Source organism: Sus scrofa, chromosome 10, assembly GCF_054392235.1.
Source record: "Sus scrofa isolate SSC_HxYL_T2T_F1_AM1 chromosome 10, Sscrofa_HxYL_maternal_Yorkshire_Landrace_v2.0, whole genome shotgun sequence".
NCBI lineage: Eukaryota > Metazoa > Chordata > Mammalia > Artiodactyla > Suidae > Sus > Sus scrofa.
The window spans coordinates 62,131,194-62,156,004 of NC_139392.1; the positions used below are offsets into that span (position 1 = coordinate 62,131,194).

At 41.4% G+C, this 24,811-nt stretch overlaps 1 protein-coding gene and 1 pseudogene across 5 annotated transcripts in view; both read left to right on the forward strand.

Annotated features, from left to right (window-relative positions):
• LOC110255677 (uncharacterized) overlaps positions 1–24,811 on the forward strand; it is a 1,749,062-nt gene that overhangs the window by 830,670 nt on the left and 893,581 nt on the right. For all 4 annotated transcript variants that reach the window (XR_014817781.1, XR_014817783.1, XR_014817784.1 and 1 more), the window contains one exon: positions 3,307–3,472. The gene's annotated coding sequence lies outside the window, so the exon portion shown is untranslated. The remainder of the gene's footprint in view (positions 1–3,306; positions 3,473–24,811) is intronic.
• LOC110255599 (nuclear envelope pore membrane protein POM 121C pseudogene) lies at positions 18,951–23,947 on the forward strand (annotated as a pseudogene). Its single transcript, XR_014818226.1, has one exon. The product of XR_014818226.1 is annotated as a nuclear envelope pore membrane protein POM 121C pseudogene (transcript).

Genomic DNA, 24,811 nt, shown 5'->3' on the forward strand with positions numbered 1-24,811 from the left:
CTACAAGTGTCTCAAAATCAAAAAAGGCTCCTTTTCTTTTATAGAGAAGGGGAAATAGGGCTAGCAGGAACATTGTGGGTAAGAGGGAATTGGCGATGGCAAAAGCAGGATGTTTCAACAGGAAATGTTTCTCCCAGTATGTTTTTCTTGGAGTGGACTTTTAAGGGGTGGAGAGGGGGAGGGGAGAGGATGGCGTCCTGCACCTTAGTGCTTGCTTAAATTTGGGGTTGAGCCAAAGTTGCCAGGATTCCAGAAAGTGTAGCAAGATTGAAAGGGCAAGTAGAAGCTGAAGAAAAAGGTTAAGATAATTTGCAATGGAAGTTGTATGTGGAAACTAGTAATATTTTGTGAGCTTTATATATGTTCCCACAAAATATTCTTTGTGAGCTAAGACAATTATTTAGCGATCTGGGACCAAAGCTAAACATGTAGGTATGAGACATAGAAGCATAAGAATAAAGTACTGTAACTGAAATAATTTTGTAGAGGGTAGAAACTGTAGACAGTAAGAAAATAAATGACAAATTTTAATGGCCCAGATACTAACTTTGAATTCTAGACTTTCATATGTACACTTTGCAACACACCAGTATAATGATGTGTATAATCATGTGTGTAATGATTTGGACTCTGAATTAATCTTCTGTAAGAATACAATTGCCAGGTTCCTCTGCACTGCTCGCTCTTGCGCGCGCTCTTTCTCTCTCTGTCTGTCTCTCTCTCTCGGTTCTTGCCTACACACAATAAAGATTTGGAGGTGCAGGGTGAGAAGTGCTGTAGCGGTGCCAGTATAGAGCCAGCTGGCAAGGCAAGGATGGAAGCAGGCAGTCTCTCCAAGCAGGAGTGATCTGCTCAGGAATGGAGTGGTTCTGGGCCTAAGGGAATTTCCCCTCAAAATGACACTGCTTTCATGTGACAGATCTGACCTGGCCTTTGTTTTTCTTTTTTCTTTTTTTGTATTTTGTTTGTTTGTTTGTTTTGTCTTGATTTTGCTTTTTATGGCTGCACCTGCAGTATATGGAAGTTCCCAGGCTAGGGTTTAATCAGAGCTATAGCTGCCACCCTATGCTACAGCCACAGCCACATGAGCCTTGAGTTGTGTCTGCCACGTATACCACAGCTCATGACCCACATCATAGCTTGCAGCAATGCTGGATCCCCAGCCCACTGAGCGAGGCCAAGGATAAAACCTGCATCCTCCTGGATACTAGTCTGATTTGTTTCTGCTGTGCCACAACGGAAACTCCTGACCTGGGATCTTTTAATGAGTCTTTCTGGTAGGAAAATAGCTCCTGCAGGTTACCTTGGAGATTACAATCACAATAGCAATCAAGAGTCAGGTAGCAGTGTACAGAAAGTTTTATTTATGCCCTCAAAGATCAGGCTACCCTGGCTGCAGTTGGGTCTTTCCTTATATCCTTGTATCTTGGACCTGTTTGGGGACCCCTGTTCTTTTGCCCCAGGTCCACAAATTTCCTGTCCCAGCCCCCTGCACCTGTGTAAGATCTGAGTGTTGTTTCAATCTCTGTATGGGGGGGGGGGTGCATTTTGATCCACTGATTGGTTCCAGAAGGGTTGCCTTATTTGCATAGGAAAAAGGCTATAGGGAGATTCTCCAAAGAAAGTTCCTCTGATATCTGCTTGTGTCCTCATTGTTTGATCTCTGGTCTCCTAGTTTTGGTACCAGTAAATGGCCTGTTTTGAATCACCCGGGTTTGTGTGAGTCCCTATCCTATCATACCTAACACAGTGATCCATTGAAAATCCTTCTCTTTAAAAATTGAACAGCGATAAACTAGTCGCCGACTATGTAAGTTCTCCATGATACAATCTAAGTTTCTTCATCTCTTTCTCGCAAATACCTGGATATGGGCTGATTTTAGAAAAAAATTGTGAAGTTGTAAAATACTGTCTTTGGGCTACTCACTCCGATTATCTTTCTTGCTTTTTCAGCAAAACTTGGTAAAAGTCATTGATTTTAATAAAAATTAAGGGAGTATGTTATCTATATTCTCAATACATATATAAATGGTAAGATTTTATTATATTATTTTACAACATGGCATTTAATGAGCTTGTGCAATCTATTTTTCCAGACATTAAAATTGACGACACATTTGGCATATACTGTACTAGATAATTTCTGTGCACTTTTTTCAAGGCAGTGAAACAAAAAATAATTCTTATCTTGATATTTTAAACCAAAATGGAAAATTATTGCTTCCAGAATTTAAGAGGCTTTTCTCATTGCAAAAGAAAATTAGGTCCTGTCCTTGGTACTGGCAGTGAAAATTTTTCAGATGACAGAATTCATTGGAATTGTAGGCAGCCGTCTGAATCATGTATTTTCATATGCATTCAAATGTTAAAGTTTTAGTGTACCTCTGGAAACCAGAGGTATTGTCTTGACAAGTGATGTGATCTGCTAGGATTTACTTTTGAACCAAATGGTGGCAGTTTGGGAAAGAGATAATCCTATTCCAATTTGCTTCATTTAGTCATTTTCCTTAGGCTAGCATGTTCAATTCTGGAAAGATAAGTAACATTTCTCAGCATGCATAAACGCAAAAGAGATATTGTAAAAGTTTATTTGGAATGCTATTTCAAATTGTGGGCTTTTACAATGAAGAAAATGGATATAGCTTTCTGTTGAGGAAACAAGAGACATAATCTTTAGAGTTCATCATACACAAGAGAAATGCATACTTCCTTGCTGCCCAAGCTTATTGAACTCTGTACCAGTATAGCAGTCTTCAAGAAAGATTATTTTTTTGTTGTTGTTTTTATTTTGTTCTGTTTTGCTTTGGCTTCTTTGAGGGTCAGGGATCAGTATTCAACCTACTTAAGACCAATGATACATAAAGGAAAATCTAGTATTAAAATTTCAAGGAGAGCCTTTGTCAAACCATAACAGATTGAGATGCTGAAGAATTCTTCACTGGCCCTGTTCCTTTTCCTTTATTTCTGTCGTGTAACTGGTAAATTTTCTAGAGTTGAAACTACTCTCTCATGATCATGAGTTAAAAATCTTAATGATTAAAAAATCAACAGCTATTATGGTTGACTTGGAATCTGAAAAGAGCCTAGTTTATTGATAGTATTATAATTATTTTGGCAGTGTTTGCACCATGCAGAAGTTCCCAGGTAAGAGATCAAACTCACACCACAGCAGTAACAATGCCAGATCCTTAACCACCAGGCCACTGAGAAATTCCTTGGTAATATCATTAGGTGATTAATTGAGGCAATCAACCTTCAGACCCCTTAGTAAATAATAACTATATCGGTTATGTCTCTGTTCATTAGGCTTCTATGGCTTGCAGTTGAACGTGTCATCTTGATGCAGAAATTCACTAAAAACTAGGAAGAAATCATAAAAGATTGATAAAAAGGACTTTAACCACTGGGCATGCCAATACTGAATAGCAATGAGATTTTAGTAAAGAAGATGGAAGCTCCGGTCTACAAAAGGGTGAGTCAAAATGAGAAGTGTGTGTGGGAGATTGAGTATATTCGATACAGTTTATAAGAAACTGTCCAAGCATTCAAACACTATTACTGCCTTTATAGTAGTTGAGAAATTGTTGAAAAGTTTCATGTGTGAACCTATGTAATCCCGATTTTCTGTGACTGAAACTACCTTAACTTATTGCTGAAATTCTGCCTCTGTCTGCCAGTGCTGAAGTGAAATCCAGAGACAAAGTTTGGGGTAAAAGAGAAAAAGATAGCCTTATTGCTTTGTTAGGCAAAGGGAGCCACAGAAGGCTAATTCCTTAAAGACTGCACTCCCCTTTGAAGGGGTTAGGAGGTGATTTTATAGTTTTTGGTGTAGAAGAAAGATTAGGGCTATAGATAAGAATCAGGGTAGAGGCAAGCTTGCATTGTTTTTCAAGGTTGATGCTTCGTGGCCACAGGACTGGTTCTGGTGGTCCTCCTTGCAGAAATGAATAATGCTTCATCAAGTAGTTCTTCCATTTGTTGCGGGTTTTAGTTCTATAGAAAGGTTCAAAGATATTTTTGTGTATATTCTCAAGGAGGTACCAGGATTCTGCCCCAAGGCTGCACGGCTCCTCCCAGGTCTCTGCATCCCTTCCCTTCCATGATTAGCAACTGCCCTTTGGACTCAGGGAAGGTCATGGGGGCTGGGGCTTATTCCCTAAAAGCAAGAAATGGAGGACATAGAAAGGCTTGTGTGCCTAGGAGCTTTACAGGGCATCAGCTCAGTTATAGGCTCGTGGAAAATTTTCCTAGCTCATGGTAAACTCAGGCACATCTCGTTTGTATTCGCTTTCTCGTGTGTCCCTGTTACATGAGTCAGCATTCACATTTCTGCAATTCATTTTCATTCTACGAGGTGATATGTGGGTTGCCAGGAGCCCTGCAGTGTATCATGGTATAAGGGATAATCTACCTGCCAGTTCCAGGTTGTTCTGTTCTTTCCTTGCTGGACCTGCTCAAATCTTAGTCATCTTGAAAGGCACAGGCAGATCTACCTCTGTCCTTGTTGCCATGGCTACTTACAATACCTGTCTCTAGAGAACACCTAGCAGTTCAGAATTACCTGGCAGTCTAAATTATCCTCTTGTGAATTTTGAAGGCCCCTTTTCTCTTCCAGTCCTTTCAGCTACTTATATGTATTTTTTTTTCATTTTCTAAAGTTTTTTTTATTTAAGTATAGTTGATTACAATGTTGTGATAATTTCTGCTGTACAACAAAGTGATTTAGTTATACATATACACACATCCATTCTCTTTTAAACACTTTTCCCACATAGATTATTACAGAATATTGGGCTATATAGTAGGTTCCTGTTGGCCAGTCATTCCATGTATCAAAGTGTGCATATGTCAGTTCCAAATGCCCAGTACATCCCTCCCCCTAACACCTGTTCTCTTTGGTAGCCATAGGTTTGTTTTCCAAGTCTATGAATCTGTTTCAGTTCTACAAATAAGTTCATTTGTATTTTTCTTAAGATTCCACATATAAGTGATATCATATGATATGTATCTTTCAGTTTCTGACTATACTTCCTTTTGGAGGCTGGGATTTTCATAGTTTTCCCTATATTTCTTAAGCAAATGGTTCTAACAGTTGAAATATTATGTAGCTTTTAATATTTTGTTCTGCTAACAGCTTTCAGAATGTTTATTATAGTTCAAAGTAAATACACTTTTTGATTATCCTTTTCTTAAAGCTAGTGCTTATATATACTTACCATTACTTTATTAACAAGAGGGGGAATAACATAAGTTGAAAAAGAACACATAGGTTAAAATCAACTAATTAATTAACCTGGTCCATGTACCATGTAGCAGGCGCTTTGTTAAAGGTAAATAAGATACAGTATCTATGGTAAGGTCCTTATAATCTATTAATACATTTAGTAACATATAATAATATAAATATAAGGTGGGGATTTGTGATTTTGCTCTTAACATTATTAAAGTATTAACTATTCTTAAAATGTATTAAAGTGTTTTAATAGAGTTCACTTATTATTAATTTAAGAAACTATTGTCTTGGCATATAGTGCCCACACTGATGCTTATCAGTGGTTAGGAACTGAAAAAACCTAATCCATAGCCTTGTTCCTTCTTTTCATATTTTTTTTGTTCATTATTTTAAATTGTCGATGATTAACACTTATTACCATGTGTTAATGAAGGTTAATTAACATCTTTAAAAGGAAAACTAACCCTATGGGAAAGCACATGGGTAAGAAAAACAGAGCAATAATCAAAGTTAGAAAGAAGATATAGACATTAAGAAAATTAGAATCAAATTAAAGTTAAATTTGAATAGAAGGTACAGTAAAACTAAGAAGAAAACTGCAGAAATAAGAATGACTAAAAATTTTTGAACACTCATTATTCAAATATTTCTTGAAGAGAAAGTATGTTAGGAAGATTAATTACCACTGAGACTGGAATATGGATCCTGAGCAGTTACGGCTTTACAAGAAAGAGATGTGTTCCCCTAGAGTTACTCATCTTTGAAAACCAACCCCATGTGCCCGCTTCTCTGCAATATTCCAGCCACCCCTTTTCCATCTGGTTAAATGTATCTCTTTTATTACCCACAGTATCAGCACTGACCCCAGACAAATAGGAGGGGTCCTACTGTCATCCCCTATAATGAGAGGGTGCCTCTCTGATTTCCCTCTGCAGCTTCAGTGTCTGAGGTCAAAGAGGCTTGCCTTGCCTTCTAGACCAGTCTCGGGGTACACCCTTCGACATCCTGCTCAAGAAGCTCCCCCTGTTTTTAAGTATTATGTAGCTATCTCCTGTGCTATTTTTATCAGAGGAGAGCTGAGCAGAGCAACCTCTAAACCTGAGTGGTGGGTAAGGAATAGTTATCTGCACAGAAGTGAAGAGAGGCAGTGAATTTGGTAACATCAACCTGGCATGGGAGAAGTAGGAAACCTGGAGTTTATTCTGCAAGTACTACTATGTTCCTGTGCAGAATTGCATAGGAGTTCAATCATTCTAAATTTGAATTTTGTCTTGAAACTTAAATTCCCTAAGGCACTTTGAAGAGTGATGCAAGCAGGATAAGAGTCTGTGTCACCTTGTAGGCAGAAGTCATCCAGCGTTGACTGGGTGAGACAATTTAGAAAATACTTGGACCTTAAACAATTGTTGTGGGAGAGGGAACCTTTGCACTGGGGTCACAGAAGTCTGCCTATCCTAACATCCCAGAGAAGAAGAAAAAAGTGGTATTATCTTACAAGTTTCTTTAGCGATTGGAGGAAGAATGTGAAGTAACAAGGACAAACTAGTCAGCAAGCAGAGAAACAGTTCTACCTCTTTTCTGGTTGTAGCCTAACAACTGCAGCTTCTCTGAAGAGTGGATCATAGTTTGTTGGAAGAGAAAAGAAGAAAAGAAATTGGTTTGGGAATGGTGCTAGACTACAAATACCATTATTTTAGTTTTTTTTTGGAAGAGAAAAGAAGAAAAGAAATTGGTTTGGGAATGGTGCTAGACTACAAATACCATTATTTTAGTTTTTTTTGGAAGAGAATAGAAGAAAAGAAATTGGTTTGGGAATGGTGCTATATATACCACTGTTGCATATATAACTTTAAAATGAATCTCCCTCCTTTCCCTGCATTTTTCTTTTTTTTTTTTTTCTTTCATTTGAGCATTGCAATAACTGCAACAGAGTCTTGGATGCAGGGTAAGGAGCCATGGTGAGGGTGGCAAAATTATGCTATAGCCTTGGAATTGCCTCATTTCTTTGAATTACTATTTACGGAAACAGTGAATTTCTCAATTTTTTGCCAGTATTTCTATGATTTCTTTGTTGTAGCAGCTTATTTTGTACCCCAACTCTTTGCCTTCCAGCTGACACAACACAGATTTTAAGGAAGTGGCTAAACATACTGAGACCTGAGGAAATGCCAGGCTGCATATGTATTATGCAAAGTGGAGTTTTGTGATATGCAAGGAACTTTGCACAAGTTAAAAAACTAAATAATCCTTAACTGGCCTACTACAATCACATTTCCTTTCCTAGTTCAGGCATCCTTGCATTGTGACCTAGTAAATCTGTGGAAAAATAATTATTCTCATCTGTTAGATAGAAGAGTAGTGGTTTATACCTGCCAAAAGGGGAAACATATTCTAAGATGATATAACAAGACAGTAACCTGCAGAACATATATTGCATTATTGTGTGGTTTCTCTCTCTCTCTCTCTCTCTTTTTTTTTTTTTTTTTTGTTATTGCTATGTTCAGTAGAGATGATTGATTAAATAAAATTAAAAAAAAACAATATTCTTTTGTCACATCTCAGAAATCCTTATAATATCTTTATGTTTTACCTCTTTCCATCTAAGAGTAATTCTTTTTTCTTTTTTTTTTTTTTTTGGCTTTTTTTGCCATTTTCTTGGGCCGCTCTTGCGGCATATGGAGGTTCCCAGGCTAGGGGTCAAATCTGAGCTGCAGCCACCAGCCAACACCAGAGCCACAGCAACGCTGGATCCGAGCCGCGTCTGCAACCTACACCACAGCTCACAGCAACGACGGATCGTTAACCCACTGAGTAAGGGCAGGGATCGAACCCGCAACCTCATGGTTCCTAGTCGGATTCGTTAACCACTGCGCCACGACGGGAACTCCCTAAGAGTAATTCTTAACTATTTCCTGGAGTAAAAGTTTATAAAATGATATAGATTTTAGAGTGAAAAAGTTTCCTCTAAAATTCAAAATATCATGTTATCCAATACATTAAAAAAATAATGTGAAGGAAATGTAAATAATCTGCTTTATGATCTTTATTTTTCCTCTGGGGAATCATTATGGTTAATTCATTTTGGGTGGGAGTGATGCAATGATTATTTTTTATCATTGTTTTATAAAAAAAATACAGCACCTGGAAACATGATTAGGGAGCTTCTTTTTGTTAGTAAGTTTCGTTTTTCTTCCACTCCTTCAAATGTCAACACACGAAAAAAAAAAAAAAACATTATATTCAGTAGATATTTCATCCAAAGTTGACCAATATTTCATTAACAGAATTGTAATAACATGAATTTCACTATAATTATACTTTGAGTTACATTTATTTATCTTATGCATGAACAAATTAAAGAAAACTCTATTCCATAATTTAGACTGCTTTAAATCATGCTTTATTTGCAAAAATGGTATTTTGTCACACTAACATGTACATATTTATGTGCATATTTGAATTAAAAAAAAATAGGGAGTTCCCATTGTGGCTCAGTGGTTAACAAATCCGACTAGGAACCATAAGGTTGCAGGTTCGATCCCTGGCCTTGATCAGTGGGTTAAGGATCCAGCGTTGCAGTGAGCTGTGGTGTAGGTCACAGACACGGCTTGGATCCAGCGTTGCTGTAGCTTTAGTGTAGGCTGGCAGCTATAGCTCCGATTAGACCCCTATCCTGGGAACCCTCATATGCCATGGGTGCAGCCCTAGAAAAGACAAAAAGACAAAAAAATAAAAAAAGAATTATAAAAAATACTCTTTTTTGTCACATAAGAAGAATTTCAAATACCTCAATGTAAAATTCAGACTTTTCTGTGGATTTTGTGTTTATATTTGTTAAAGCTCAAACACTCAGAGAAAGAACATAGAGACTAACAAAATATAAGAGAAACAAAATGCCTCAAAGCTTCCCCAAATATTTCTTTTGTGGGTTTTAAAATTAGATCAAATTCAATGAGATGTAAGTATAATGTCTTCTGAGTTAACATATTTAGCAGTTCTGAATCAAGTTTTCTTAGAATCTAATATTCTCATTCACATATTTTTCATATAAAAGTGAAGTTCAAATTGAAGCACACCTCATTTATTTAGGATTTAATATCTGTCACTAAAGAAAATATTTATACTAAAATAATTTAAAAGAGAACAGAAATATTTAAAAAAACATATTAGATCTCTACTTGTCCCAGATTTATATAAATCTTAATATTCAATAATATCTGCATCACATTTGAAATAATTCCCTATTTGTATACTCCTTATGCCACTTTCTACAATGCTTTTTTTCTCCTCCATTTATAGCAACAATGTAACAGCAACAGGATAGTGAGAGTTAGTGGTTCTTAAGGCATGCACATGTCATAGCTTGCTGTGAAATCTCTTGATTATTTGCTAAGTGGCTGTTCTTTGGATTGTCTATCATTAGCTGTAGGTAGTTTATTATTACATTAAACCACCTGAGCTGGTAGCTTATTCTCAACATTCCCTTTTTCTTGATTCTCAACTGCTATCGTGTAGATTGTTCTCTCATTCTATTTAAATGCTCCTTATTAGTTTGGAAAGTAAATCTTTTTAATGTTATCTAGAATTAATCTCATTTTCTCTTTGTCATATAGAATTATCTCCCATTCCCACCTTCTTAAAATTCTGTATTTGTTACTGGGTGCAAGTCCATATGTCTGATGCACAGTGAGGCCAAACAGTACTGAAATGCCAGACTTTGGAGCAGAGACAAGTTTATTGTTGGGCCATGCAAGGAGATGGGTGACTCATGTCCAAAAAAGACCCAAACCATTTTTTTTTTTTTAAGGGCTGCGCCTGTGGCATATGGAGGTTCCCAGGCTAGGGGTAGAATCGGAGCTGAAGCTGCTGGCCTATGCCACAGCTACAGCAATGCCAGATCCGAACTGCGTCTGTGACCTACTCCACAGCTCACAGCAAGGGTGGATCCTTAACCCATTGAGTGAGGCCAGGGATTGAACCTGCATCCTCATGGATGCTAGTCAGATTTATTTATGGTGAGCCAGGATGGGAAATCCAAGACCCAAACTCTTCTGAAAGCTTTCAAAAAAGCCCTTTTAAAGGCAAGGTAAGGGAGGGGTGTAGTTAGTTTTGCAAATTTCTTGGTGTTGGATCCTTTGTTCTTAAAGCTGTCCATGTAGGTCAGGTCAGGATGTTCCTGTAAACCTTAAACAAATGTTGTTCTCTGTTCTGCAACTCTTTATCTAAAAATGTAACACTCTTAAAATTCTTACCAATGGATCATTGAAGAAATCAAAGAGAAAGTCAAAAGATTCCTAGAGGCAAATGACAATGAAGATACACAACCCAAAACCTTTGAGACAAAACAAAAATAGTTCTGAGAGGAAAGTTTATAGCAATACAATTTTATCTCAGGAAAGAAGAAAAACCTTACACCTAAACCAACTAGAGAAGGAAGAACAAAGCCCAAAATTACTAGAAGAAAATAAATCATAAAAATCAGAGCAAAAATGAACAGAGACAAAGGAAACAATAGAAAAGATCAATGAACTCAAAAGTTGGTTCTTTGAAAAGATCAACAAAATTGATAAAACTTTAGCAAGACTCATCAAGAAAAAAACAGGGCTCAAATCAATAAAATCAGAAACAAAAAATGGAGAAATCACACCTGACCCCAAAGAAATACAAAAGACCATAAAAGACTACTATAAGCAACTAATTTCCAATAAAATGGACACCCTAGAAGAAATGGACAGATATATACAAAGGGACAACTTACCAAGACTGAATCAGGAATAAACTGAAAATATGAATAGACCAAGCATAAATACTGAAATTGAAAATGTAATTTAAAAATTTCAAAAAGCAAAAGTCGTCCAGTACCTGATGGCTATGCTGGCATATTTTCTCAAACATTCAGAGAAGAGTTTATACCTATTCTTCTGAAAATATTTCAAAAAATAGCAGGGTAAGGAACACTCCTAAGCTCATTCTGTGAGGGCACCATCACACTGATAACAAAACCAAATGTACCACAAAATAAAGAGAAAATTACAAGCCAATATCACTGATGAACATAGATGCAAAAACCCTCAACAAAATATTGGCAGGCCAAATCCAAATATATGTTAAAAGGATCATACACCATGATCAAGTGGGGATTATCCCAGAGATTCAAGGATTTGTGTGTCATTCTGTGTCACCCACTGAAATTGTCTTTCTGTTGACCTGTAACTCTCAAATCTATCTTCCTAAACCTGAGTGAATGTTTTTTAAATGCAAGTGACACCAAATGGATGTAGTTTCCATAAGCTATAGTATAAACATCTTTTTTTCTTCTATTAATTTTTTAAAAAATAATCTTGCTCAGTTCACTTTGACAAAATTGAAGTAGCTTGGATTTTTAATTCATGCCATGTTCTCAGTTTTCTCATTTTGTGCATTATTTCTCTTTTAAAAATCCTCTAGATCTGAATCAATGGTCTGTATAGTTTACTCTTAAGCTCAGGTGTTCTTTCCTTTAGAAAAAGTTTTATGATCAGAAGCCCTGCCCCAACCATTATGGAATAGATTAGAATGGGTTAAATAGCTCTCCTTCATGTTCTTCTATAAAGTCATACAATCTGGGGATAAAGGCAGATTTTATTCTTTCCTAGTTAATGTTCCATTTATTAATTTTCCCCTTAACATGTTGTCCCGCGAGATGCTCCAGTACAATGCTGAGTGCAAGTGGTAAGAGTGGTAAGGTCTTTTTCCTGATCTTAAGGATAAAGTATTTGGCCTCTCATCATTAAATATGATTTTAACTCTAGCTTTCCCATATTCTGTTCCACATATTTTCATATCTCTATGTTTAGTTTATGGAGAATTTTCATCATAAATCAGTGCTCGATTTTGTCAAATGTTTTATTTTCAACTCAGTTCTTTGTAATTTTTTTTTTTAACAGCATTCATGGACATTGATTTTTCCATGGTCACTTCCAAATAGTATCAACGCCTTAGGCAGGACCATGGAGCTGGTTTGGAGTGGGTTAAGGTGGGAGGTGTGTCTAACAAAAGTGGTAGCAACACTTTTCACAAGGATCGGGAAGATTTTCTCTAAAGACTACTTCTAAATGTCTTTTTTGACTTTAGTGCAGTATGTCTTTAGCACAAATGATTTAAATATTCATTGTTGACAGTTTTGCCAAATCCATTGTTGTTTTGGGGAGAAGAGAGATTGTCGGGTTCTTCACACAGCCATTCTGGGAGTCTTTGGAAAAGCTGGCTCTTGTGGGATAAAAGGAAAGTTTCAGTTTGTATTTCTTTCAATGGAAATTTTATTTTTGAGGAAATTGTGAAAATATTAAAAGAAATTTCCCAAGTAATGTAATCATTTCAGACTCTAATGTTATTTTCTAGGTAATGTAATGTGAAGTCTGTAACATTAAAGTTCACTCTCCACACCCATGAAGTATAGTTAAATGGTCTTATGTGACACAGTGCCTTGGTCATTGTTATCCTTGTAGTATAGTCCATGTCTTTTAAAATTTTCAAATAAAATGTATCATCTTTAGGGAGATCCTGTTGTGACTCGATCTGATGTTGTCTCTGAAGTTGCGGGTTTGATCCCCTGCCTGGTTCAGTGGGTTAAGGATCTGGTGTTGCTGCAAACTCTGGCCTAGGTTGCAGATATGGCTCAGACAGGTGTTGCCATGGCTGTGGTGTAGGCCTGCAGCTCCAGTCCAATTCCTGGACTGGGAAAAATATCACTTATAAATATGAAATAATCATATCCATATCTCACTTATAGAAGTTGTTGAGGCTTTGAGATTATATATATATGTGTGTGTGTGTGTGTTGACTGATTTACTGGTGTATATTCAATAGTGAATTTTGCTTTAATTATTTTTAAAGTTTATGACTATATTTCTTATGTTTTATTTGGGGGCATATAATTGACATGTAACATGGTGTATATTTAAAGTGTACAGCCTATTGATGTCATACATTCATATATTGCCAATACTGTTACCACTTTAGTATTAGCTAACACCTCCATCACATCACATGGTTATTATTTTTTTTTTTTTTGTGGTGAGGTTTAACTAGTCTCTTACAACTTTGAATAATGTACTGCCATAATATTAAGTATATCCAGAATGCTGATCACTGAAGATCTAGAGGGTTTATTCATCTTATAATTGCAAGTGTATACCCTTTGACCAACATTTTTCCAATTCTCCTGCTCCTCAGTCCCTGGTAACTACCATTCTCTGTTTCTGCAGTTTAAGTATTTTTTAGAGTCCATATATAGGTGATATCAGGCAATATTTATCTTTCTCTGTGTGACCTACCTCATTTAGCATAATAATCTCCAGATCCATCAGTGTTGTTGCCACTGGCAGGATTTTCTTCTTTCTCATGTCTGAATGATGTTCTTTTGTGTTGAATATACACCATCTTTTTATTCATTCCTCCATTGATGGCCCTTGGGTTGTTTCCATATCTTAGCTATTTTGAATAATGCTGCAATAAACATGAAGTGAAGATATCTCTTTAATGTTCTGTTTCATTTCCTTTAGATATATACCCAGAGATAGGATTTCAGGGTTGTTTGGTAGTTTTATTTTTAATATTTTGTGGAGCATCCATACTGTCCTCTAAAGTGGATGAATCCCCTTCCATTCCATCCCCAGCAGTGTACAAGGGTTCGCTTTTCTCCACATCTTCACCAAAAATAATATCTTTGTTTTGACAATAGCCATTCTCACCTTCAACAGGTGTGAGGTGATACATCATTGTGGTTTGGATTTTCATTTCCCTGATGATTAATGGTTTTGTGAATCTTTGAATGTAATTGTTGGCCATTTTCATGACTTCTTTGGAAAAATGTCTATTCAGGAAGTTCCCCAGGGCAGAGGGTTAAGAATCCAGTGTTGCCACAGCTGAGGGGTAGGCCACAACTATGACACAGGTTAGATCTTTGGCGCAGGAACCTCCACAGGCTGTTGGGGTGCCAGGAAAAAAAAAAGCAATATTGTGCCATTTCTTGATCTAAGACTGAAGAGGCTGGCATGCTTCCATTCTCTCTCAGAGCCTACAATGAGAATTGCCATGAGAACATACCCAAACTACTTTGCTGGAATATGCCAGATCATCTGGAGCAGAGAGAGACTGTCTTATTTGAGTCCTTCATAGTTCAACTAGACAGCAGCTAAGCTAAGTCTTAACTGCAGCTAAGTCTTAACTGCAGCTAAGTCTTAACTGCAGATACATCAGCTGAGCTTGGCTTACATCAGTAAAACTATCCAGCTGACCCAGGGACGTGTAAGACATATTGAAATGCTTATTAAAAAAATATCGAGGAGTTCCTTCCATGTAAAATGGTTTAAGAACCCGACTGCAGTGGATTGGGTTCATGCAGAGGTGTGGGTTCAGTCCCCAGGCTGGGGCAGTGGATTAAAGGATCCAATGTTGCTACAGCTGTGGCTTAGGTCGTAGCTGTGTCTCAGATTTAGTCTCTGGCCTGAGAACATCCACATGCTACTGGTGTAGCCATTAAATTTTTACAAAAATATCTGTTAGTTCCTCAGACCATTTTTAAAGTTGGATTCTTTGATTTTATTATTGTTGTTGAATTTTATGAGTTATTTACATAGTTTGGATACCTCTAACTCTTTATCCAGTGTGTGGTTTGCAAATACTCTTCTCCCACTTTGTATTGGCATTTTTATTTCGTTGCTTGTCCCTTCAGCTATGCAGAGCTTTTGCATTTGATGCTATTTCACTTATTTCTTTTTCTTCTTATTGGTTGTGCATTTTGGTGTTATTATCAAGGAGTCATTGGCAAGATCCACATAAAGAAGCTTTTTTCTTATGCTTCCTTCTAGGAGTTTCACGTTTCATGGTTTATGTTGAAGTCTTTAATCTGTTTTAATTTGATTGTTGTGAATAGGGTGAAATAGGGATCTGACTCCCTTTTTCTGTATGTGGTTATCCATTTTTCCTAGTATCATGTACTGAAGAGATTCTCCTTTACCCATGGAGTGTTCTTAAATTTCTTATCAAATATTCATTGACTGCATATCCAGGGGTTGATTTCTGAGCTTTCTATTTTGTTCCTATCTTATTCTGTTTTGCTTGATCTTTGTATCTATGTTAATGCAAGTTCCACACTGTTTTAATTACTACAGATTTGTAATATATTTTGAAATCAGAAAGTGTGATGCCTCCAGCTTTGTTTTTCTTTCTCAGGATTGGTTTGATCAGCAAGGATCCTTTGTGGTTCCATACAAATTTAGGACCACTTTTTTCTATTTATGTGAAAAATAAATAGAAAATGTCATCAAAATTGTGATAGGAATTATATTGACTCTATAGTTGCCTTTGCATAATACTGACATTTTCACAATAGTAGTTCCTCTGCTCTTTCCATTTCTTTGTCTTCTGCTGCTGCTTCTTTTTTTTTTAGGGCTTCACCACCAGCATATGGAATTTCCCAGGCTGGGGGTCAAACTGGAATTGCAGCTGCCAGCACACACAGCAGCCACAGCAACACAGATCCATCTAAGCAGCATCTCTGCTATAGCTTGTGGCAATGCTGGATCTTTAACCTCCTGAACAAAGCCAGGAATCAAACCTGCATCCCCCTGGATACTATTCAGGTTCTGAATCTGCTGAGCCACAATGGGAATTCTAATCCATGAACAGAGTTTTTCTGTTTATGTCATTTTCTTTTTTTTTTAATTAATGTCTTATATTTATCACTGTACAGATTATTGATTTCCTTGGTTAAGCTTATTCCTCTCTTGTTTTTAATGCTATTTTGTTGCTATTTTAATACCTTTATTGTTTACTGCTCTTGTGAATAAGATTGTTTCTTTCTTTTTCACATTTCCTTGATAGTGTATAGAAGTGCAGCTGATTTTTTTTGTGTTGATTTTATATCCTACAACTTTACTTGCTTCATTGATTAATTGCAACAGTTTTTGTTGTTGTTGTTGTTGAGTCTTTAGGATTTTCTATATATAAGAACATATTATCTGTAAATAAAGACAATATTACTTCTTTCTTTATGATTGGGATGTCTTTATTTCTTTATCTTGCCTGACTGCTCTGGCTAGAATTCCTAGTACTGTGTTGAGTAAGAGTGGTGATAGCAGGCACTCTGATCTTGTTCTCCTTAGAGTAAGAGATTTCTAACTTCGCCGTAGAGTATGAAATGAATTGTGGGTGTGGGTATATGACCTTCAGTGTGTTGAAGTTTGTTACTTCTGTCTCCACGTTGAGTACTCGTATCATGAAAGTGTGTTGTATTTTTCAAATGTTGTTTTTTCTCCAGTGAGGACCAAATGACTTTTATCTTTAATTCTATTTATGTAGCATCACATTTATTAGCATGCTTGTGTTAAACCATAGTTACATCCAGGATATAAATCACATTTACTCATGGTGTATGATCCTTTTAACAGGCTTTTGAATTTGTTTTGCTAACATATTGTTGAGTATTATTGCATCTCTGTTTATCAGGAATATTGATTGATACTTCTCTAGTAGTGTGCTTATCTCCTTTTGTATTAGAGTAATGCTGGAGTTGGAAAATGAGTTGGAAAATGTCCTTTTCTCTTCCTTTTTTGGGAAGAGTTTGAGAAGGATTGGTATTAATCTTCTTTCAATAATTGAAAGAATTCACCAGTGAAAACATCTGGTCCTGAATTTTTCTGTATTGGAGATTTTTCATTACTGAGTCAGTCACCTTATTTTTTATTGGATTTTTATGATTTAATGTTGATAAGGTGTATGTTACTAGGGATATATCCATTTCGTCTTTGTCATCCAAATCGTAGGCGTTTTATTGTTCATAATACTCACTTATGATCCTTCGTTTTCCTCTAGTGTCTCCTCTTTCATTTCTAATTTTTTTGAATTTTATTTTTCTTAGTCTAAAGTTATTTTTAATTATAATTGATTTGTAATGTTGTGTCAGTTTCTTCTCTACAGCATAGTGACCCAGATATGTGTGTGTGTGTTTATACACACACACAAACACACACACATACACATACACATTCTGTTTCTCAAACATTCTTCCATCATGTTCTATCCCAAGAGATTAGACATAGTTCCCTATGCTATCAATACAAACTCATTGCTTATCCATTCTAAATGTAGTAGTTTGCATTTCCCAACCCCAAAATCCCCAAGTATTCCACTCCCTTCCCACAACCCGCCTGGCAACCACAAGTCTGTTCAAAGTGTCTGTGAGAGTGTTTCTCTTTAATATATAGGTTCATTCGTGCTGTATTTGAGATAAATTTTTGTCATTATATTTATCCTTCCAAGCAGTTCTTTTTCTGCTTTTGTTGTTGTTGTTGTTTGATTGGTTGGTTGGTTATGGCTGTCTCGTTGTATTTCATTTTTTCCCATGTTGATCTTTTATATTTCCTTCCTTCCTTTCTAACTTTGGGCTTAGCTTGTTCCTCTTTCTAATTTCTTAAAAGAAACTTCAAAGAATTGAAATGTTCAGTTATGTAATTGATATTTTTTCTTTTTCTTTCTTTTCTTTTCTTTTCTTTTCTTTTCTTTTCTTTTCTTTTCTTTTTTTAAACTTTTTAGAGCCACACCCTCGGCATGTGGAGGATCCCAGGCTAGGGGTACAGTTGGAGCTATAGCTGCCAGCCTACACCACAGCCAAAGCAATGCCAGATCCGAGCCATATCTGTGACCTATGCCATGGCTCACGGCAACATGGGATCCTTAACCCACCGAGTGAGGCCAGGGATTGAATGTGCAAAGTCATGGTTCCTAGTCGGAATTGTATCCACTGTTCCATGACGGGAACCCCAAGATGTTTTTTCTAAGCATTTGCTCGTATCAATATACAATTGCCTCTAGGAACTGCTTTTGTAGCATCCTCTATGTTTTGGTATATTGCGTTTCTGTTTTCATTTGTTTGGAGATTATTTTGTTGTAAATCTTTGGATTTCTTATTGACCCATTGGTAATTCCGAGTTGTGTTGTTTAGTTTCTGTATGTTTGTAAACTTTCCAGAATTCCTCTTATTGTTTGTTAGTGTCTTATCCATCATCATGTTACTTAGGTCTATTTCAGATTTGGAAAGTGTTGTACAATCAAGTACAGTACATCCCACTGAGGTTCCCCTTTTGTCTTCATCGATAGCCTCATCCCCTGCCTGTGTAGCATTATCCTAAAGTTGACATTCTCCAAGCATTTTTATGATATAGGTATATGTGTCTGTATCTTACCTATGTGATTATTTTCACTCAAGTATATCTGGCGCATGCACATTTGTTTTGGGGGTTTTATTTTTGACTGTTTGTTATTATTATTTATTCTGGGGCTACCCTTGCTGCGGAGTCGCGGTGTCTGCAGCAGCTGCGGTGACTGCAGGAGGCAACCTGTGGAGCGGAGGTTGATAGCTAGTGTTAGGGACCTTGGGTCTGTGGGCTGGTGCTGCCACGGGCAGGGGCAGCGCTGCTGGGCCTGTGGCTGCTGGGCCTCGTGCTGTACTTGGTGCCCGCGGGGGTGGCGGTTACGCTGGCCTGGCTAGCTGTGGGTGCGACCGCGGTCTGGTGGGGCCTGCGCCGCGAGCCCCCCGAGGTTCACGCGCCTTCCGAACCTCGCTGGTTCTGAAGGCGCGCTGCCATGGAACACTGCTCACCTTGCCTCCGGCGTAGTCAGCAGTAAACGGAAGTCTCCTAGAGCCTCCGCGCCTCTTCCAAGGACTTGGACCCGCGCTCATCTGTTCCTCATGGGCAACTACCTAGGCAAGCCCGCCCCCCCGCAGCCTGCCTCCACCTCGGAGGCCAGGGACCTGCGGGAGAGGCCTGGCCGCCTCCCGCCCACCCGCCCCACGCCGCCGCCGCCAGCTCCATCAGACCATACCCCCGGGGTTCATACTCACCCCTCCCTACCCACTCCTCTTCCCCGACCCTCTAGGAGGATGGCCCTCCGGGGTTGTGGCCCTGTAGCACATCGGTTTGTAATACCACCTCGAAGGAGATACCCAATCCAGCAGGCCCAGTATGCCTCGCTGGGGGTCCTTCCCACGGTGTGCTGGAATAGTTGTCACAGGAAGACTGTGCTCTCTGCTCGCAATTCCAAAGTGGTGTGCAGCCCAGTGAGAGTGAGGATTGCTCCTCCGGATAGCAAGTGGATTCGTCCCCTGCTATCAGAGCAGAGTAGCAGCTCAACCGTGTCCTCCCCATCAGCTAGTGCCCCAGACCCATGTGCAAAGGAGACTGTGCTGAGTGCCCTCAGAGCGAGGAAGAAAAGGACGGTGAAGGAGGAAGACCAAATACTGGCTGATGGCCAGGAAGAAAAGAGAAGGCGCCAGGACAGCAGTGGACGTGGACATTCAGCATTTGAGCCGCTGGCGGCCAATGGAATCCCTGCCTCTTTTGTGCCTAAGCCTGGGTCTCTGAAGAGAGGTCTCAGTCCCCAGAGCTCAGATGCCCACTTAAATAAGAGGTCACGCACCTCTTCTCTGAGCTCCTTGGCCAGCACGTACTCAGGCGGCATGCCCATCTCCAGGCGCAATGCCATCACCAGTTCTTACAGTTCTACTGGAGGTCTCTCTCAGCTGCGGAAGAGGAGTGGTCCTAGGTCATCCCCCTTCTCCAGGCCAGCTTCGTCCTGCTCCCAGGCTCTAGCGAGGCCAGCAAAGAAAATAAGAGAAGAGGAACTTTCTCATCATTCTGCTTCTTCAACTGCATTCACAACAGACAAGGAGTCCCGGGGAGCAGAAGTTGCCGATACCACCACAAGGGAGAAACAGGACTCGTGGAGTTCTCCACCAACACCTGGCAGCTCAGGGCAGCGTAAGCGGAAGGTGCAGCTGCTGCGGTCCTGGCGAGGGGAGCAGCTGACCTTGCCTCCACCTCCCCAGCTTGGGTATTCAGTCACTGCGGAAGACTTAGACTTGGAAAAGAAAGCTTTGTCACAATGGTTCAGCGAGATCTTGGAGGATAAGACTGATACTGCCTTGAGCGCTGTCCCTGAGAACCCACCTACCAGTCAGCCTCCGGTCTCTTTCAGCCTGCCTACTGCTGGGACTCCTGCCACCGAAACCTCCCTCCCAGCCCCAAGCCCTAGCCCACTGTTGAAGAGCTTGAAGAAGCAGCAGGATTCCCCAGGCCTACCATCGCCCCCCATGTCTGCTGGCATGGCAAGCCCTGTGGCCCATTCGCCTCCGAAGACACCCAGCCCTCTGGCCCCTCTTGGCTCTTCACAGTCAGGGCCTCTTGCGGGCACCTCCTCGGACTGCAAACCTACAGCCGTTTTCTGTGGCGGCACCCTTACCCCCGCTTCTTCCACAGGACCAGTCACTGACACCAAGTCACCTCCAGCCCCTGAGGCTGAGACATCTGCCAACTCCCAAGCCTTGTCGGCCCCCCCTCCCCCTCCCAAGCAGAACATTCCTTGTGGAATGCTGGGCACCTCACCTGCTAAGCCTCCTGCCTCTGCAGCTCCTGCTGTGTCTTCACCATCTCCCGTGCTCGATCCCATTTTTTGGCCCCCTCCTAAAAGCAAGAACGAGGGCCCCTTGCCCTCTAGCCCTTCCAAGGTCCCAGCCACCACATCTTCCAGCTCAGCCCTCCCCGCAAGTACCTGCAGCCCGTCCCGCACTTTTAAACCTGGCTTTCACACCAGGGAGGCCCCTGCATCTGTGCCCATAGTAACTCCCTTCTTCAAGCAGGCAGCTCCTCCAGCCAGTGCTATGAGCGCCCCTCTCTTCCCTGGCCAGACCCGTGCCACCTCTGCAGTGGCTGCTGCGACCACAGCTGGCACCTCCGTAGACTCTGCTCTGAAGCCCGTGTTCAGCTTCCGTGTGAGCAGCGTGACTAGCACCACCGCTTCCACCTCCCAACCCGTCCTCTTTGGGACTCCCTCTGCCTCTGGTGGCAGCTTCACAAACCCAGCTGTGGGTTCCAGCTCCATAGTCCAGCTTGGTAAGCCTCCCACCATGCCTCCTTCAAGAGCAGTCACCAGCTTTGGCCAGTCCCTTCCCGGTGCCCCTCAGGCAGTGGCCAGCAGCAGCAGCAGCAGCAGCAGCAGCAGCAGCAGCAGCAGCAGCTCTACCACTGCTGGCTTTAGTGATTTGGGCAGCAGCCTTCCAGCCTCTGCCCCAGCCACCACCAGCCAGGCCACGCTGACATTCAGTAGCACCCCCCGCCCAGCCATCAGCGTTCCCTTTGGCTCAAGTGCCAAGCCCTCTCTGTCATCGTATCCAGGATCCAACGCCCAGCCCAGGTTTGGGGCCACTGATGGGCAGCAGCAGTGGGCTGCCAAGCCATCCCTTGTCCCCAGCTTGTGCAGCTCCTTCACGTTGGGAAACTCTGCAGCCCCCGCCCCGACTGCCACTCCAGCCGCAGCCCAGCCAGCCTTTGGCAGCACCACACAGTCCACTCTTGGTGGCCTGAAAGCCACAGCCTCTGCCTCGGGCACCCTTGCCGGCCCCCAGCCAGCCTTTGGCAGCACCACAGCCGTTTTCTCCTTTGGTGCAGCCACCACCTCTGGCTTTGGAGCTACAGCCCAGACCACCGGCAGTGGGGCCAGTCGCTCCAGTAGCACGACACCATCTCCCTTCACATTTGGGGGATGGGCAGCCCCACCCTCTGGCAGCAGAGGCTTTGGGCTCAGTGTGGCTTCGCCAGGCTCCAGCTCTGCCTCAGGAGCCTTTGGCTCCGGAGCAGGACAGAGTGGGACCGCTGGCAGCACGACTCCTTTTGTGGGAGGCTTGAGTCAGAAGAGCCTGGGTGCACCCAGCCAGAACACATCCTTTGGCCTCAATGTGGCCTGCACTGCAGAGAGCCAACCTGTGTTTGGAGGTGCCTCCACGCCCACCTTTGGTCAGAGCACCCCTGGCCCTGGGGTGGGCACATCAGGCAGCAGCCTCTCCTTTGGGGCGTCCTCAACACCCATCCAGGGCTTTGTTAGAAAAGGACCTTCCTTTTCCATTGGTGCAGGACCCAAGACCCCAGGGGCTTGGCAACAGCTACAGGCCCGGAGGCAGCACACTAGCAAGAAGTAGCCCCTGGCCCTTACACCCCCCCACTCCCCTTTACCCCTCCTGCCAACAACTGGACCTTGGCACCTGCCAGAAAGAGCCTCTCACCTTCTCGTTCCATGAAGCTGAGATCTCTGAACCAGTCCTGCTTCAGCCATGGGGCGGGGAGGAGGAGTGGCAGGTGCAGAGACTGTTCCCTGTCTTGCAGGAAGCAGAAGGCCCAGGCCTTGGGGGGATGGGAAGGCAGGAAGGGTGGCCGGGCCGAAGCCTGTGACCTTACTTGAACAGTTGCACTGGTGAGGCTGGCGAGAACTGAAGAAACGGCTGAACATATCGCTCGCTTCCTTCCCTGAGGCTCGCGTGGTATATACGCTTAGTGAGGCAGCTCCCTTGCCAGCGTTTCCCTGAGAGCCAGCTCTGCTGGAGAGTGGCAGGTAGAGACCTCACCCCTTGCATCTCTGATATGCATTTGATGGGCTTGGGGGAAGCGCTTATCCCTATATGTTTACCTTGCTTGGCTTGGCTATGCAAGGTGCGTCTCCCCATCTTGTCCCATTAGAGGACTCAGGGTCTCCATTCCTGCTGCTTTGTCCGTCACCGACTGCTTGCAGGATCAATTCCTTTTGAAATGATCCTGAGTCTAGCTTTGCCTTGGATACCCCAGTGGGTGCTGCTCCTCAAGTCGGAGCCTCTGTTTCATCGCCAACCCTCTCTGCCAGTTTGGCCCCCACGAGCTTGGTGGCTCAGGACTGTTAGCCTGGCAGAAGGAGGGGTGACCCTTCACTCTGGGAGAGGGATGCTCTTGGAACAGGCAGGATGCCCACCACAGCTTTCAGCTGCCTCCTTGTCTACCTTCCCTGTTGGCCTCACTGGACTTATCTTCCTCCCCGGGATCACATGTTTAAGCCTTATTCTGTATTACTTTATCGGATGCTCATGTCCATTGCTCTTAGAGTCGAGATTGATGGAATAATTGAATTGTATGAGTGGCGGCACGTTGGTAATGCTGGACGGAACTGTTTAAGTTTCTGGGGCCTCGCTATTTGAATGTGGAAAGTAGCACCACTTGATGGCTCCAAGTGCTGAGTCTTGACTTTTCAGTTGGTGTTTTGATCTTCAGGGCTGGCGGCCTAGGTGGATGGGGCCACTTTTTTTCTTTGCCCATCTACCTAACCTCACGGCAGGCTAGATCACCCATCGTATAAGTTAGAAAGCGTTTAAGTAATAAGCAACATTTTAAAACCGTATCTTACTCCCCCCGCCCCTTCCTTTCTTCTTCCTTTTTTCCAAAACCACGTACCCCAGGCCCAAGAGCCTGGCTGCCACGCCTATCCTCTTTGGGAGAAGCATGAGTGCGTGTGTCGAGGTGAAAAGAAAAACATCCTTAAACATTTCCAACCAGATAAAATAGTTATTTTTGTGTTTAAGCTAAATTGCCTTTTAAATTCCTTCAAGCTTGGTTCATTGAGGTGGTTAAAGACTATAGACTATAGACTAGAAATTAGCTGTATAGTTCAGTAATGCCTGTGTGAAGAAGAGGCTCAAATGCTGTCCCAGGCAGCCTTTCCGAGGGCCTGGAGCTTCTGCTGGAAGCACAAAATGTAACTCTTATTTTATAAATGTGACGGAGGTGTAAGGAGTCCCCCTGCCCTTTTTGACTGAGGGTGACTGTCTGCTGGCAGGGGACTGTGCCCCCCACCCCCCTGGAGAGCTCGACTCCTGGCTGTTGTGTGTGGAGCTGAGGAGGGACCTGAACCTGGAACATCTGCCAGGACGAGAGGGGGGTGGGGCAGAGGTCTAGAAATCAGGCTTCTGCCTACACCTTACATAAGGCAGACCCTCTCAGGTTAGTCCTCTGAGCTAGCTTGCCTCAGTTCCCCAGGCAGGACCCTTGGTCCAGGAACCCCCAGGAGACCAAAATGTTATTCTGCTCTTCTGAGGATTGCAAGGAAATACGGGAAAAAAGGTTTCTCCTCAAAAGGTACAACCAGTCTGACTTTCAGCTACAGTGTGAGCCTCATTTTCAAATGTATACAGTGCTTCCAGTTCTTGAATACTTCTGCGTTACAAGAGCATGCGGCTTTGGACTACCTGTTGGCACTGTCCCCCCTGCTAGGCATTTTCAGAATTGCTCCATGAGTTTACAGTTTTTTCTTTTAGTATACTTTTGATTGCAAAATGTGACTGTCATTGTTACCCTTTTATCCATTAACTTTGTTCTTACGGAATCATTCCCTTTTAATGTTTCCTTTAAGTTTTTGGGTAATTTTGTGAGACAGCAGCAGGAAATGTATGTATTCAACCTGCCATTTTTCGTTTGAAGACTGCTATTTAAAAATGTAACAAACATATCTAGTTAATATTTTATACCGCTTAAATGTCTCTGTCCTTTTAGAAATAATATAAATAAAATGGTTTAATGTTGATATGAATGTTTCGTATTTATTTATTTTAGGATTCCATTTTACTCTTTTTTTTTTTTTTTTTTTTTTTTCCTTTTTGCCGCTTCTAGGTCTCCTCCTGTGGCATATGGTGTTCCCAGGCTAGGGGGCTTGTTGGACCTGTAGCCGCCAGCCTATGCCAGAGCC